Source organism: Uranotaenia lowii, chromosome 2 (genome assembly GCF_029784155.1).
Source record: "Uranotaenia lowii strain MFRU-FL chromosome 2, ASM2978415v1, whole genome shotgun sequence".
NCBI classification, from domain to species: domain Eukaryota; kingdom Metazoa; phylum Arthropoda; class Insecta; order Diptera; family Culicidae; genus Uranotaenia; species Uranotaenia lowii.
In genome coordinates, this window is record NC_073692.1 from 190,370,559 (window position 1) to 190,385,055 (window position 14,497).

The 14,497-nt window shown below is 36.4% G+C and overlaps 1 protein-coding gene across 2 annotated transcripts in view; it reads right to left on the reverse strand.

The window, feature by feature from the left end:
* The window catches only part of LOC129749022 (tribbles homolog 2), a 146,452-nt gene that overhangs the window by 89,779 nt on the left and 42,176 nt on the right, over window positions 1–14,497 (reverse strand). The gene's annotated exons all lie outside the window — the stretch shown is intronic.

The following is a 14,497-nucleotide window of genomic DNA, read 5'->3' on the forward strand; positions in this document are numbered from 1 at the left end:
AGGATGTAGAAATAACCTCGGTCTTAAAGCACAACATTATTCTTTCATACCTTTCTTTTCAAATCTATCATTTGACTACAAGGACGAGGCCGGCGCCGTTATTGATGTTCAAAAAGAGAGCATCAGTTTTGAACAAAATGCATGTGTTGTCAATCCCAGACACCATTCTTTTGACCTTTGAACAACATTAATGGCCTTCGTCAATCACGGAGTAGCCACCATTGGCGATGCGGAACTTGTTCTACTGCTTAGCCGCAGCCTGTGGCGTAGAGGATAGCCTTCAAGTCTTCGAAGCCAACAGACATGAGATCGAATCCCGTTCACGGCATACATAGTACACTCTCCGTGGATTGCTGGTTTTAGCATTCGTAAGATGCTAGCCATCATATCCTCGAGAGGTATACGCTTAGAGTTAAGAAAAAAGGAATCTCATCAAGTTCAAATTGAGATTCCTGTATGTGTTCGTTCAAAACAGAATCTAGGTCACAGGTACACATTTTTTTTGAATCGTAGTCTTAATCTGTGTTACAATAAAATTATTTTTGACATTTCTTACGTACACTTCTTAGGCGTGTAAGGTTGAGCGGGGGAAAATAACCTCAAATACTTCCAGTACAAAAAACGGCAGCCAGCCGACATACACGGCCGGTTTTGAGGTTGTTTTTACCAACAGTTAAAAGTGTTAGTGAAACACCCAGAATTATGGCACAAACACTGACACTACTACCTAGTGCCTTGTGTGTTAGGCTGATGTCAAGCTGAGGCGACAAGCAGCGCAACACGTTCACACGACATACCTGCTCTCATTTGATCTCCATGGAAAAAGCGCAGACCTGTCAAGCTGAACGCAATGGAAAGCGCGACAAAGCGTATGCCAGGGTGTTTTGAAGCGCGACAAGTAGAAAATCCAATGGAAATGTTGTTTTTTCTCGGTTAAAAGCAGTGGTTAAAATTTATGGTAATAAACTAAATAATATCTGATTCGACGTGAAAATTTTCATAAATTCTTAGTTCCCGCAAAAAAACAAACAATTTTGTCGCTTGAAACTTCGGCATTTTCGCAATCCGGATCATGATCTGATGAGTTTTTAATTGCTCCCTAAAGAAAGGAGACGATTCCAAGCATTATCAGATGTAGAGAAGTGATAATTTGTAGTGAATTTTGAAAGCGCCATGGCGCGCCAGCATGACATACCAATGCGTTGCATTGCTTTCTTATTGGAATTTATAACGCAAAGCGATGCTTGTCGCCTCAGCTTGACATCAGCCTTAGTTTACAAATTGTACCGAAATTTCAATCAGCAATTTCCCAGCTAGTCAAACGAACAGCTGATTTTTCATTGTTTACCATTTTTTTTGGTATATCAGCCATTTCCTAGCATGTCAAACGAACAGGTGATTTCTTATTGTTCACAAGTTTTTTGGCAACCTCCAGCAGAGGTGCCAGGTGTCCTGATTTATCAGGATTTATCCTAATTTTTGAGAGACCGTCCTGATTTTTGAAAAATCCTCGAGTTGTCCTGATTTTCGAAAAGTTGTCCCTAAAATGTCTTGATTTTCATAAAAACCTCCTAAATATGATCTAATTTGTAGTTAAACTATGAGAAATTCGAATAAATAGGTTATAAAATAGTTAATCCCATTAAACAGATGGTGATTTTCGGTTCAGATGATATTCGAATGGTGTTTTTCGATATAAACTACTGGCCAGCCAACATGCTGCGTATTGTTGTTGCATAATTCAAGGCGTTTACAGCACATGTATTACACCTTTATTTATGCAATCTAAGCAGAAATACTTATAATTTTCATAAATCAAGAGATGTCCTAAAAAATCCTGATTTTTAACTTCGCGTTGTTCTGATTTTTGACGAAACCACCTGGCACCCCTCTCCAGTCCGCTGAATAACAACAACATTAAGCATGTTCAGTAGCCGCGCAGTATTTAAATATGTTTCACTCCAAAATCAAATGCATGATATGTGCCACAATAACGTTTTTTTTTTCAGGTAGATATGAGTTCCTATAGATTTATCGCATTTGAAACTGATAAAAAAAGTGAATTTCTACTGAAAATGAATATAAAATTTGAACAAAAAAAGATTTTTATTTACAAAAATCATTGAACAAATCTAATCTTCACAGTTCAAAATAAAAATCAACTGCGATGTTATGATTTTTAAAAACAAAAAACATCAACAAAGCGGACCAACGTCTGTCTCAGGAAATACCTGATCATGGTCCGCTCAATAGAAACAACATTAAGCATGTTCAATGACCGCGCACTGTCTAAATGTGTTTGACGCCAAAATCAAATGGAAGTTAAATGATATGTGACTCAATAAAGTTGTTTGTGACATTTCTCACGCACACTTACCGGCGTCCCACTGACGTGTACGAATGAGAACGAGAACATTAACCTCCAAAAATGGCAGAGCAAAAATAGGGTAACCAGCTGACAAACACGGTCGTTTTTAGGTTAATTGTCCCAAAATTAAAAAGAGTTAGTGGAACGCACTGGATTATGAAACGAATACTACTAGCACCAAATAGGACTATAACGTTTTTTCATGTAGATATGAGTTTCTATAAATTCATCGCATTTGAAACTGATAAAAATGTGAAATTTCTACTGAAAACGTACATTTAATTTGAACAAAAAAGATTTCTATTTGGAAAAATCATCAAACAAATCTGATCTTCACAGTTCAAACTAAAAATCAATTGTGATGTTATGATATTTCAAAACCAAAAATATCAACAAAGCGGACCAACGTCTGTCTCAGGAAATATCTGATTATGTATTTATGCTATACACTCTAAACTAGCTCTACCCAAAAATATTTCAATATTTATTACTCATGTAATAAAATGTTACACATAAAAATTATGTTTCAGTGACAGAGCTTATTATTCAAACAATAAAAAAAATCGTTCAGTTTGCTGAATGCGTTTTCGAATTTCAAAACATTATTATTGTTAACCGATACATTTCCCGTCCTACCTAATTAAACTCAATTCATCCAGATCTTGTCCAACAGTAGGTTTTTAACGCTATAGTTCTTGCGGTTCACCATTCGTCAAGCCCTTGGCACCCATTGGCTCCGGTTGGAATCAGAATCTAGGTTCTTGCACTAGTTTCCATAGACCTGAGCTCAATTATTTACAACCCCGTTAATCGGGGTGGCGTTCGTTCTTCTGAGACATCACCTTGATATGCAAAGGCAAGCTAGCAGTACTAGAGTAATAAGTACCGGTGGCCTAGAAACTGTTACACCAGCAACGATCGGGCCAACAGAAGAACAACGAGAGACACCCGGATCATTTGCTGCAACCGAAAACAAAACAATACTCCTCTCAAAAGTGCACTCGCCGCGCGGGGATTGCGCACCTCAACAAGTATATGGTACTTGCGCGGCTACGCGTGTATTTGATCTCTCGACGAAGCAGCCTAGAGAGGTACACTCCAAAATCTTGGTCAAGGTAATTTCCATAGCAGCTAGCTAGGAACAAAAAAAAACCGCAAGCGATCTCCTCGTTGTCGGTGTTTTTTATTTCTGTTGTCTCTGGGTACCGCTAGTTCCAGCTTTGTTAGAAGTATCTGTTGTAGACGGAGGTTTTGATTTGAGTCTTGAGTCTAGTTCTTTGTCTCTAAGCCGCGAATGATCGCGAGAATCGATACGATCACTACTTGATGATGCCGGTGCGGCCTCAACAGCGCGCTGCAGAAGCGTTGCAAATTCAAATTGGAAACAATCGACATTGGGGCCAAGATAGGCCGCGTCAATCTTATTGCTGACGTGGTTTTGCATTTTCACGGTCATCGGTCGGTCAGTCAGTCAGACCGTCAGCGGCACAGTGGGAGACACTCATCGGAAAAAATATCTGCCCAATTTCCGGTAATAATCTTTAAAGAGCACTGAAAAAAAACCATTTCTCACTTTGATTGAAAAATTCTAGTAAGAAACTGGAAAAAAGTTTTCAGAATTTTCATTGTCTAACTGTCCAGCTGTAGATGCTAGCTGAGTATGCTAATTGGAGGCTTTTTTTGATTGATTGCACTGAGAAATGAGAGATATAGAGAGATCCTTGAAAAAAAGTGCAAGGGTGGCCCAAAAATCGCACGCTGTTTATTGTCTTCGAGCGGAAATTGGACAACACTATGATGAGTTAAACCTTGGCTTGGCTGTTGCCGTACTCAGTCTTTGATCATTGTTGAAATTGAAAATTGTGCTGGGTATTACTTTGTTGTAAAGTTAGAATCCCCAGCAGCTGCTTCTGGGAATTGTTATGGTCCAACTCATAGATAACACTTTGTTAATTTTGCTTCCAATTTCTATACAATTATGAACGGTACTTTATATTCTTATTCTGTTTTGATATGCGTTCGATATACATTATAGAAAGATCGTATGAAAGTTGAAAAAACAGCATTTACCTACCTAAGTGGAGGCAATAAACATATATAAACTTTATTTCTTTCTTAAGCGACGAGAACTACACCAATTGGGCATTATCTGACACCTTATTCGTACCTATAGGAAGAATGCAAGATAGCGTTAGATTTTGCTCTCATAAATAGCCTGCATATCATTGCCAGCGACAATATTTTCCAGTTCTCTCATCGGTCAATATTCCTCAATTTCCATCTAAGTGGAGGCAATAAACATATATAAACTTTATTTCTTTCTTAAGCGACGAGAACTACACCAATTGGGCATTATCTGACACCTTATTCGTACCTATAGGAAGAATGCAAGATAGCGTTAGATTTTGCTCTCATATTTAGCCTGCATATCATTGCCAGCGACAATATTTTCCAGTTCTCTCATCGGTCAATATTCCTCAATTTCCATCTGGTTTTTAGCCATCTAGATCAGTGATGTCAATCTTAGAGATTTTGTCTGGATCTTCCAGACATTTTGGACATTTGCCATACATTTTTTTCAGGTTTCAAGTCTTCCAAACTGCCCTGCTGGTTGCAGAGAAAACATGATAATGGTTTTCTCACTTGAAGCCCGCGCGGGAGAAAAATCATTTCAAAACTTACAAACACGGCGGACTTTCTATCATAGCCGATTTTAACTGACTTCAAACGACATTTTATACGATCTTTTCACTATGCAGTTGGAATTGCGATTCGCAACACCATTGTAAACGACTTAAGTTTTCATTTCTGATACGATTGCATGTTTCCTGGGAGTATCCTATTTTTAACAAAGGGATTGAAAGCTCTGACCCAAATTGAATTCAGAATAAATTACTCAAACACTCAAAGGTGTTTTCCAAACAGAAGCTGATACAATAATATCAGCAAAGTTGTTATAACTTGGTTTACAGTGATACAAAACATACTAAGGAAATCTTTTATTAATGCTTCTCATGCCTATTACTAGGCTTGGAGTCAAAATTTCTTGGTGTCCAAATTTAAGTGGGAGTGATAGAGACACTCGAGTCACACAACGTATATTCCACAAAACCGTATCGCAATTTTTGCACTGTAACATCTTGTGATTAAAGTATTTATCAAAAATCACATAGAAATTTAAAAAAAAACGAGATAATAATTTTTATCACCTTTGAACATCTCTTTTTTGTTCTTAAAGTGTTTTTAAAATTTTCTAGAAATTTTTTTTCCTATTTGCCCTTTTAAATTTCCTGTAGGGTAACGGACCTATTTTGGACCGCTTTGGGAAGTGGCTATGCTATTTGCTGGAATAAAAAAGCATATGTTACAATTTTCGATTGCTTTATCCGTTCATAACGAAGATCAAGGCTTTTTCTATCGAAAAATATCGCCGTTTGTTGCAATGTAACAAGATTTAAGCCTAAAAACACGTTTCTTCATTTATTACTCTGGTCAGTGTTTTGGACCACCAGGTTTCTATTTTGGACCACCCTTTGGACCTATTTTGGACCACCATTAAACTAAATAAGTTTTTTTTTTTCTAAATTTTGCTATATTTCGACAGTGATTGATGCGCAATTATGCGAATTATTCAGATAATTTTGTCTTTTCTTATTGTTATAGACTAGTCAAGTTTTGTTTGTTCGAAAAGAATAGAGTAAAAACAGTAAATTTCCTGTTATATAGTGTGTTCCAAATGTTATGAAAATTCTGACAGCGCACTGAAATCTCGACGAAATTTGTTCTGCAGTGTTCAATACTGACCAGTTGGCTTATCTTTAGGCTCAATTTTCAGAACGCAAATCTCCTTCAGGCGACCCAATGATAAGTTGAGAAAGTCTGACATCATGAACTTCGCGACATCAATTGATGCATTTTGACTTCCAAAACCTTAGTGGATTTGGTTTGGCTTCAGTTCTGTAGATAGATTCGAAAAGATAAAAATGTGCGAGATTTATGCCCTCTTTTCAGCCATCTAAAAGAGAAATTGTTGGTAATGTGACTCGGAAATACTCCGGTTTTTCGGCAACGTATTAGAAACGACTTCCGGCTTTTCATACTTCCCAACTTCCTGCTCGACGTTGCATAATCTTTAAACATAAGTTGTACTTGCTTTCCAAAATTTGTCATCATTTCTGAGTAGAAACTAGACACGTTCAAATTCGCCATTATTTAATTTTAAATTTTCCTTTCGACTGTATGATCAATGTTTTAGGATGTTCTCGGCGGTTTCAGTCAAAAAGTGCTGACATCGAGATGATTTTAGACACGAATAGGAAAACAGAGATACGGAATACGACCAGAAGCGGATTAGCGAATATCATTCAAAATTATATGTACCGTTCCCAAAACATTTGTAATGAAAGTTCCTTGATTAAGTTCTGTGACGAAGCACAAAAGAAAACACAAACTTTTTTAAAGGACAAACCTGAAATAGCTATTCTCAGGTCAGATAAAGGAAACAAGACAGTGGTCATGTTATTAGAAGATTATAAATCCAAAATGATTCAACTTTTGAGTGATATAAACACATACCAAAAAGTTTCAAAAGACCCAACAGCGATATACGAAAAAACAAACAACAATTTTGTAAAACGTCTCGCATCTCTTAAACTCATTGATGCAAGAACGCAGAAAATGCTAACGGCAAACAACTCGATATGTCCACGTATATACGGTCTTCCGAAAGCACACAAACCTGGCTTGCCTCTACGTCCAGTGGTTCCAAATATGACAGCACCGTCGTATAATTTGTCCAAATTTATAGGCAGAATTATTCAAAACTCAATTAAGAGCACCTACAATATTAAAAACTCTTTTGAATTCTGTGATTTCATAAACAATACGAGACTACCAGAGAACTACGTTTTAATATCTCTAGACGTAATATCGTTATTCACATGCATACCCCGACATATCGTTTGCCATGATATAATACAGAATTGGGATGACATGAGAGAAAATGCTCATAACATTAATTTGGATCTATTTTTGGAAATTGTGCTTTTTTGTATCGACTCGAGTTACTTCATGTTCGACAGACAAGTTTACAAACAAACTTTTGGAACAGCGATGGGAAACCCATTATCTCCTGTCTTAGCCGATCTCGTCATGGAAGGACTCCTGAAAAATGTTATCCCGAAACTCAAGATTAATCTTCCGTTCATGAAAAAATATGTAGATGATCTCATCACAGCAGTTCCACCTGATGCAGTTCAACATGTTTTGGACACTTTCAACAGCTATGATAAAAACATCCAGTTTACCTGTGAGATAGAAACAAACAACAGAATTCCATATCTTGACATGTTACTCATTCGCCACGATGACCAATCAATTTCCACCGATTGGTATCAAAAACCAATTTCTAGTGGAAAGTTTCTAGATTTCTATTCTCTACATCCTCTTCATCAAAAGATCAACGTGGCAAAGAACTTTATCAGCAGAGTCGATCGTCTTTCTACAAACATGAACGAAAAGGACAAAATAACATTAATGTCAGATAATCTTAAAAAGAACAATTTTCCAAAATCTTTAATAAATCGACTCATCAGCTCGCGAAAACGCAAAAGCGAATCTCTGGTGAATAATGAGCAAGAGTTCATATATCGCTCCATTTTTTACATCCCTCATTTAACAGAAAAGATTGGAAAGTTTCTGAAAAAAGATTATCCGAATATTAAATTGGCAACAAGAAACACTTCAACGGTCAAACAAATATTCACAAAAACAAAAGATCCTGTATCAACTGAAGACACGTCAAAGGTTATTTACAGCATTCCGTGCAAAGATTGTGAATCACAATACATCGGAATGACAACAAACACCATTAAGGAAAGAATGAGCGGACACAAATCTAACACAAATGCACTGGAGAAATTACGTAAAGAAGGAATCGACAAAAACGACGAGCGATATGAAAAGTTGAAGAAAACAACAGCACTCGTTCATCACTGCATAAAACAGGACCATTCTTTCGACATGCAGTTAGTGAAAGTGATTGATCGTCACAAATACGCCGCTGCACTTGGAACGTTAGAAATGTGTCACATCGTCAACAATGGCAACACTGTCAATAAGCGAAGTGATACTGAAGGGCTGAGCATCATCTATGCCGGGATTTTTAACACACTCAAAACAACAACAAAAAAGAAAACACAAAACAACAACAAATCTCTTATACAAAATTCAACAAACAGTGATAGTGATTCGACGAATAGTTAGAAACAGAAAAGAAACATTCAAACTTGGACAACTTTTTTACACACCATAGATAAAGGTTCGTACACATTTAACAGCTCATACACAGTTTTACTAATTGACAATTTCATAGATTAGCGAAACAACTGGACGAAAAAAACGAAACATCATTGTAAGTACACAAACACTATTTTTATTAGACCGACACTATTTCATACTTTTTAATCATCATAGAACACAAACTAAATATATATTTTTTTTTTCTCACACTTTTTATACACACTTGCAAGATTCCTTGATAAAGGCTAAATATAAGCCGAAACGTCGGATGTTGTGATAAAAATCGTTTTTTAATCACTTTTTTGACTGAAACCGCCGAGAACATCCTAAAACATAAAATTTATCGTTGGAGTAATTTTCCAACAGCTTTGTTTGAAATTGCATAATCACAGGGGCTGAAAAACTAGATTTTTAGTACTTTATCGCTTGTAAAATTTACACATTTCAACCACATTATCCCAAGTTTTGAAACATATATAGCTATAATTGAATACATTTTTTGATAAAATTGTTCTAATATTAACTGAGATATTTCAACTGTTACAAAAATTACACTAGTTACATATTTGCCGATTTGTTGTCGTTTTTTTCCAAACCCCTCCTTTGGACGGGTTTTATATTTCATTTCTTCTACCTACCCAAGTTTTTTTCCTCGAAAATCGTTCCAGAATGCACTCATTTTACTGGCAATCCTAAATGGTTGAAACTTTGAGACCAAACTTTCAATAATTTTTCATGAAACATTAAAAACAATGACTTAATAAAAAATTGGTGCAAGTCCAAATTTTCATGTTTTGAGGCTTCTTTTTTAAGCGGTAGCTTTTAACAACTACTCATCAAACAGTTGCCATTGATGTAGATTGTTAGATTGACGTAATTCAAAGTATTGTGCACAAAAAGTAAGTTAAAACTATGATTGGTTTGGTTTTATGCCGATCAAAGTAAACCTCGTCTAATGGCGAGTTTGGGCTTTGGCGATTTGATTGAATAAAATCATGCTTAAATTCCAAATTTTATTCATAATGAGTGATTGAAATAGTGTGCATAATTCTTTCATATCGTCGTACAACGTCTTATTGCGTTTATGAACATTTAACAGCAAGTTTAACACGTTCGTCGCCCAAAAAAAATCTCAGAGCATGAAAGTAAAGCGAGAGAGCTTCAGATTTACAACGCGTGGCAGAACTGAGCGGCAACCTTGCTTAAGAGAGCCGTCACCCATATATGGGTGACGTGGCGACGAACGTGTTAATACCCAGGTTATGTTGAGTGGTCCAAAATAAGTCCCTAAGGAATAAAGTAGGACCTATTTTCGACATGGGTAAAATTTCTATTAAAACCAATTATTTTGCTCTTTCGAGCTTGCAAAATAGTTTTCAAGTGTTTTATCATAGCTGTGAACATGTTTGTATTTGTAAAATTCATCACAGCTATGCAGCAAACCTCTTGAAAGTTGACTCCAATAATGGCACGACCTCCTGAAATGGCCCTGATTCGGTCCATCTGTGAAAAATCAAAACTTTATTTTCAATTTTCTCTCCGTTAAAAGCTTACTTAAATAAAATTTTAGATGTGATTAGAATCATAAGAAGTAGCTTTAACTATATTTGTTCAAATTTTTTATGAATGACATGAGTTATGAGAGAAATATTGGCAAAAAGCTACAAGGTGGTCCAAAATATGTACCCGGTCCAAAATAAGTCCGTTACCCTATTCAATGGTAATCCAAACGATTTCCTTCGAAAGTGCATTCCTTCTGCTTCGATGGCTACTTGAATTAAAATTTAACCGTGAATCATACCCCTATGAATAAATCTGTTCCATCGAGGTTACGACTAAGTATACACAGGTATATAAATAAAGCACATTACCGAGCAAGGACCACAGAACTTAAGTAGTGTAGCGTAGCTTAACGAGTGTCTAGAGTCTGACGGACGACCAAGTTCAATGTCATCGGTAGCGCAACCGAGCGCAGAAAAAAAACGAAACTAAACGAAAATGCACTACAAACGCCGAAACAAAAACGAAGAATGCACCGAGCCGAGCGAGACCTGCTTAAGTCATTTTTCCCCGATCACAGACAGCCAGACGAAAACCTATAGTTGTCGCAAATGGTTCGTTTTCTACTTCGCTTGTTGGATTCTATGTCGTCGTTGTTGGTGTCTTCAGCATTTGTTCAGCCATCAGTGGGGTCGTTTCGATGTTTGTTTTTTTTTTCTTCGAATAGATCGTATTGACAATAAAACCATCGCTACCGAACTGATGAATGTCTGCTGACTGCTGGCTGAGCGATCGCATCGGTGTTTGTATTTGCTTTCGGTGTGCTGCATTTAAGGTTTCGCCGTCTTCATCGACCAACAATATGGGTTTTGAAGTACCTACTTCTAGCCAAACTGCAATCGGATCCGAATTTTATGGCGGACTTTAAGTTGATTTATTGTACCACACTCCGGTGATGCCTTGCAAGATGATGATGAACCTAAAGGCAGCCGGCCCGATGGAATAGGTGTGTAATTAAAGCGCCGAGCCGTGTGCATAGATGGAGTTTCAATGTCAACATGACCTTTGAAGAAACCAAACACTAGACGGCCATCGACGACGACACGATATCTCCATGGTTTGGCGTAGAGCTGAATCTCAAAACTGGGCCATCTGTCCGAAAATTTGATCGTAACGGTACGGTGAGGGGCGCGAATGACCTTTGAATGCTTATCAACCTTGGCCACAGATCAGTGGTGTTAGTGATAGGTGGGCTCCCACGACGAAAGCCAAGTTCAAGTTCGAATGACTTTTGTTTGTCCAGCTGAATCGTGAAAGGCCTAGTGGCATGACTTTTCCGTAAAAGAAGTTCAATTCGATGATTTATTATAGGTAGACCTTTGTTGCTTGGCCTCGTCGGTCAACGTCTGTGAACGTCTAGAAACACTTTCGAAGCGAGTGAGTTTCAATCCATTCGCGAGGAAAGTTGTTTAATAATAAATTGGAATAGAGGTGGACCAGTTTTTTTCTTTAATTTTGAGAGCAATTCTAGCTTTGTTCCCCTACCATAAACGAGGTTTTACCTTTGAAATCAAATCCCAATGACATTTACCGGGAACACAGAGTAAGATGTGCTTTCTTTATAAGGGTTTCTCCCATACAAAGGAGCACTTCTTTTTTTCTGAAGGACCCTTCTACCGCTGCTGTTGTCGCTGAAGAGCTTCGCGCGCACTTTCCCAGCAAATCTTATTGTTAGAATCCCTTTTTGGCGGATACAACACTTTCACCCGACAAATAAATTGTTTCGCGTGAAAGTGGTTCCTGATAAGTGGGGTTTGGATTATTCCACGGCGCGCAATAAGAAAAGGGTCCGTTTCGAAGAGCTGTCTGATACAACCAAACTAGATTCAAACGTGTTTGATGGAATTGTTTGAGACGCTGAAGCCGGAAAAACACGCCTGTTTGATTTTTATGACTACAAAATTCATTCAATTTTTGTTTTATTATAATCAAGTTTCGAATTATAAATTTTGGTACCATTGTGTATATTATATCGAATTTTTGATGTAGAAAAGTTGAGAAATCGGTTCAAGATGTGCTTATGTCGTATTTTTATATTCATCTCTAGAAGAAGCATTTCCATTCCGTCGCTTTTCTAATAAAACATCTAGAAAGCCAAAAGATTAACTCCTCGTTTATGTTTCTGTCATTAAATCCCACCTTCGAGAGGTGGTACAGCCAAGTTGACCTTTCAGCTAAATATCTCGGCTTGTTGACTCGGACAACATTTTAAAACCCAAGCTAGACAACCGGCTGACGGCAGCCAGAATATGCTCAACTTTTGACGACTTCTTAACGCGGCGCGTTGCGAGGCTGTTGGCATATGAGCGCGTAATTGCGCGACCCATTCTGCGCCAATCTTTGCAGCAAAGCACCTTTAAAAGCCGCTGTTGTTGAGCATACTTTTGACGGTTGCATCGTTTCTACTCTAAATGCCATACTTCACCGGTTGAGAGGAAGGAGCATCAACTGATGGCTAAAAAGGTGACGGAGTTTAATGATGCCTTTCAAAAAAAACTGGAGACTGTATGATTTAGAAATTTCTAAAAATGTTTAACGAGAGTTAAATGAGATTAAACGAGATAGTTAAGGGGGGGGGGGGTAGGGTCTAACGGGTATAAAAAAACACCATTTTCACGATTTTTTTCTAGAGCCATCGTTCAAACAAATGTATTCAATTTTTTTGCATTATACAAAGCATTGTTAAAAGATCATTTAGTAATTTTTTCGTAGAAAAATATTGAAAAATGAGCCGGTGACGGAGCATTTTCGAGGATGCCTTTTAGAAAACAGGATTTGCGGTGGACACTGTATCTCAGCACAGAATCATCTGAAGTCAAAAAATCAGAGCAAATTATTTTTAATACATGTTTTTCTGGACCCCAACGTTTTTATTTAACTTAAAAATATTTTTATGAAATTTTTGTGGCTGTTTGAAGTAAAAACTACGATTTTTCACTAAAAAATCCGCCATTTTTCACCTCTAAAATCTCCCCAAAGTAAAAAAATCAAAAAATAAAAACGTTGGGGTCTGGTATTTTATATGTAGAAAATATGTTCAAAATTTGAAAAGAATCGGATAAGTAGTTTTCAAATGACGATGTCCACGGACTTTAAAAACGTGCTTTCGAGAAAACCGCGTTTGAAGTTTCTGCTTTTGCTTTCTTGCAGTATTAGATAGTAGGAGATAAAGGCCCATAACTTCTACAGTTTTGCTTCAATTGACTTGAAAATTTGACACAACATTCTTGAAATGTTTTGCAATATGAAAATAAAAAAATAAAAAAATCGATTTTTTGAAAGTGTTAGACCCTACCCCCCCCTTAAATGAGATAGAACTTTAGAAGCCTTTAGACTTTAGAAGCCTAGGGTTCGTCAAAGCTTTAATTTTAATTTTATTAAAATTTTATTTTTAAATTTTATTTTATCAAAAAAAATTCAAATGATATTGGATAATTTATAAAACACCAAAAAGTAATGTTGGAAAAGCTAAAAGAAACACCAAAAACTTAACGTTTTAGTAAACCATCTTAGATGTGTTACAGTGTCTTTTTTTGGACCTATAAAAACGGCAGCTCTGAAAATTTGCCACATTAAAGACAAGATTCTCCCCTATACAATGCACTTTTCAGGAAAAAAAATCGATCTAGGGGTCTTGAACAATTTTTTTGAAGATTTGCAACAAAATACACGAGCAAAATTTTCAAGTTTTCAGTTTTCACTAATAACTTTCCTAACAACTTCAAATTTGACATTTTTGAGCTTACATGTGTGAGATTCCCTCTAAAATAAATAATAACAAAAAAATTTTTTTATAATTTTTAATTCAAAATTATGCCAAAAATGTTAAATTTCGAAGAAAAATAACAAAAAATATTATCTATAACTAGTCGTAAAAACAAATGGCAACGCATTAGCAAATTATCAAAATTACCGTAATAAAGTTGTATTCTCTATGATCATTTATTTTGGAGACAGAATGTAGTTTTGAGTTGAGTGAAAAAGTAACAATTGAATCTTTCTATCAGATGAATAGTGCGTTGGATAGGGGAGAATCTTCACAATAATGTGGCAAATTTTCAAATAGTTTTGGAGAAATTAGGGATTGGCCAATAAAGAATTTCAAGCATTCCAATAAAGTATTCGAGAAAAATATAATCTAGCTAGGATGCCCAGATATTGTTAAAAAAAATCATCTCGGATATTTACCGGGTTTATTTACATTATTTGTTAAATCGAATAAAAACTAAAATTCGTTTTCGAAAAATTATAGCTTTTGTGTCCATACAC